Raw genomic sequence first — 3769 nt, forward strand, 5'->3', positions numbered from 1 at the left:
CCATAGGCTCGGCGGCGCCAGGGGACCACGCCCGGTGCCGCCCCTTCCCTGGGGGCAATTACGATCGCGTTACATTCGAAATCAGCGTGTCTTACTATCCGTTTTCTCCCCGTTCTGTACGAGCTCGATTCTGTTGTTCCGGAATAAAAAGAACTTCACGCCAAACTGTTTAATCTCGCGACAGTAGTCGCTAAACCCACAATTTACCTTCACTTTCTGCGCTCACGTTTGGGCGGTTCCGGCATTCCGCGTTGGCCTACTCGGCTAAGAAACAAATATGGATGAAAGTGGACTTGTGTGGAAGTCTCTTTCAAGAAAAACACTCGCGAGTGACAGAACTGAATATAAGTGGTGGTAAAATTCCAAAGGACAGAATTACTATTGGACTATGTGCAAACGCGTTAGGTACACATAAAATTAATCCCCCAGTAATACATAGATATAAAAACCCAAGGGCTTTAAAACATTCAGTTAGCTTGCCCGTCATTTTTAAATCACAAGCGAATGCGTGGATGGACAGGACAATATCTGTAGATTGTAGAATTTCAAGAACAAAGGCGCAGATCCGGGAAAATGATTTTATTATTAGATAATTGTGAGGGACACAAGGTTTTCGCCAGCACTGCAAGAGGATGGAGACTTCAAAATAACTTATTTGCCGCCCAATACGTCACTGATTCAGCCGATGGATCAAGGCATATTAGACAAGACTAAAAGAGGTAGAAAAAAGTGAAATTAAAAAAGTTATATTATTCTGCTATGAACTGTCAAGCCGTGAAATCTCGTAAAAAAACGGGTCGCGGAGCGTTACACGCTTGACTGACTGCGAGCAAGACAACATAGGCGCAGCAATGACGCAACCTAGGTGTAGGACCATCTGCGTGGACACTGAGAATCCAAATTGGTGGACACTGAGAGAATTACTGAAATCTTTCGTATGCAAGGGGAGTGTAAGGCGCTGTGCGACTCGCCTAGACAACGACCGCAGGACCCAAGCCGCAGGGGGCCTTAAACAAGGATGAGCGCAGGCTGCACCCCCACCCCAGGGCTTCCACGGTTCTAACGGGCAAAGAACCATGTAAAAACGGAAAGGAAGCAGCGGTCCACACAAATATCGCAAATGGCCACTTCGGATTCGTCTGTTCCTGCTCAGCTGCTGCTGAAGGAGGTCCCTGGGGCGGACCCCTGGACATCCCTGACACCACCGACATCGTCACCCCCTGGTTTATCATCTCTGGGCCATTCGCCGACATCTCCGGGTGCTCCTGCGCCTCGGCGCATGATCTTGGATTGCTCTATCCCCTGGGTGGGACACATCATGTACTAGGGTTTTTTTGAAAATTTTTTCTAGGCTCAGTCAAGAAGGCAACTGCCTTACCGACATCAAGACGCTAATAACACTCACATCCAGTCTATCCGATAAAGAAGCTTTGGCATCTGGGAGCGGATAAAAAGAAGCGGCCCACACACGGTCGTCCGTGCCATAAAGTCAACGGTTGCGTTTGCGACGCAACATCCTACACTAATTACTGATAATTGGTATACAAGTCCACGTTTGTATACATTACTCCATAAGCATAATGCATACGGGACTGCAAGAAAGAACAGGATTGGGATGCCGCAGATGAAAAAAAAATCAAGCTTGGAGAATTTGAATATGAATCTACTAATAATTTATTGGCAATGCGATGGTTCGATAGAAAAGAGGTGTGGATGTTGTCGACAGTCCACAGTGCTGAAGTGACTGAAAGTAGATTATCGCACGGGATTACGTAAAAAAAAAAGCCAACTTGTATTATTGATTGTCCTTCAGGAAATGATACGTCAGAATTACAATGGTAATATTTATTGTAAATTTTACTTCTAATCAAATATGTGAAAACAACTAAGTACTAACAAAACAAATAGGGGAAACATCAACCTTTTTCGCAAATACTCACCTAGGCTCCTCTTCGTACAAATACCACTGTTCTGAGCTTAACTGCTCCTTGTGTCTAAGACACCGGTTCCTTAGGAGATCCAGCACAGATCCAAACTGCACCATGTAATAAATATATTGACTCATTTCTAACTGTGATGTATAAATGGGTTAGTAAAACAAAATCTATCTCTTATAGCATATATAAATACATATATGCATTAATCGTAATACAATATTTTATAAAAGTTACATATTTTTTGCTAGAAGGCTAAATTATTACTCTGATGTAAGATGTAATCATTTCTCTTTTTTAAAGAAACTAATCGATCATCTGTTACTTGGTTTGTTCATTTCTTGAGTTGAAATTATGCAACAGTGATCATTGTATCAGATAACAATTCCACCAACGCGATCGTGAGAACTCTTGACTTAGAGGAGAGCACTAAAAGCTGCATTTTCCGCCTCCGCCTTTTCACTTTCGCGTTCTTTGTCCCCGTTGATTGGACTGCTCTTCTCACGATTATAGAAAAAGCTACTGCGCTCTGAACATGCCTTTCTCCTGGTGAATTAGCCACGGTATTATTTATTTCGTAACAATTTCACGAAAAATCTAACCTAACCTTTCCTTGAATGCCCTTTTAATGCAGTTTGTAACAACAGTTATAAATTATTCGAGATGATAAATTTTCATTAAATGTTTCTATCGATGATTAATTTATGTGATTTAGGTTCGAATAATTATTAATTATCCAATTTAGTAACATACATAGTATGCTGTTTATTCTGTTGTTTCAATGGTTGGCATGTCAAATACTATTAGATCATCACACAAGTTCGTGCCGAATCGTTAGAATCTTAGCGCCAAAAGGGATAAGTCGCATTATTTGTGTATTGCAATTTGTATAGTAAATTAGTAAATTAGTTTCATAGCTAGGAGTAAATTTCCTTTTATCTTTATTTAAGCTTTTTTTAAAGTAATATTCCATTTGAAGAGTATCCAGATCCCTTTTTCATCGAGATTGAAAACAGACACGCAGATCGAACACGAGCAAAGCGGATCAGCGCTCCACGAGCGGGGAACCCATCGTTATCGCGAAAACCCTTGCAAGGGCACGCAACAGCTTCAACGCAAAGAAAATTGAACAAATAATCAAAAGAATGCTGATACCACGATAAACAAGACAACAAAGTCCCCAAAACACCAGGGAACAAAACCAACATAGCCCTCGTTCCATATATCGAAGGTAGAACAGACAAAATTAGTAGAATGCTAAAACGGAACAATAACGAAACAATTTTCATACCACACACCAAGATTGTACAGATCCTCACCTCCCCCCAAAGATCCGCAGCTATCTACACCAGGATTCTACAAAATACCATGTTCATGCGGAATAGTTTACATCGGAGAAACTGGGAGGAGCGTGATCACACGGTTCAAGGAACATAAGAAGTGCGTCTGATTGGGTTATGTACAATCGGCAGTAGAGGAACATCAATTGGCTACAAGACATAAGATTCTGTTCGACAAAACTAAGGTCTTCGCCAACTGCAAGGGATACTTCCTTCGAAAATACAAGGAAACAATAGAAATAATGTAAAACCTTAATAATATCAATCGAGACACAGGGTACCACCTTAACCCTATCTGAAGTACCCTCCTTTCATTATTTAATTGACCAGCTGACAATTAAAACTGATTATCACTGTTGAGAGGCTTCCGGGTGTAAGCCGTATCCTTAAGGAATTATTGTCTCAACGTTTCGCCAGCATTGCAGTTAGCTTCATCAGGGGTCTGAAGACAACCCTCAGGGGCCGCAGCCGACTTTTTCCATCGGCTGCGGTACG

The 3769-nt window shown here is 41.7% G+C and overlaps 1 protein-coding gene across 1 annotated transcript in view; it reads right to left on the minus strand.

Annotated features, from left to right (window-relative positions):
- The window catches only part of LOC108573384 (mucin-4), a 43883-nt gene extending 41879 nt beyond the window's left edge, over positions 1-2004 (minus strand). The window contains exon 1 of the mRNA XM_017935825.1: positions 1941-2004. The gene's annotated coding sequence lies outside the window, so the exon portion shown is untranslated. The remainder of the gene's footprint in view (positions 1-1940) is intronic.
- Positions 2005-3769: the final 1765 nt, after the last annotated feature.

The sequence above is a fragment of the Habropoda laboriosa genome, unplaced genomic scaffold (genome assembly GCF_001263275.1).
Source record: "Habropoda laboriosa isolate 0110345459 unplaced genomic scaffold, ASM126327v1 scaffold146, whole genome shotgun sequence".
NCBI classification, from domain to species: Eukaryota; Metazoa; Arthropoda; class Insecta; order Hymenoptera; family Apidae; genus Habropoda; species Habropoda laboriosa.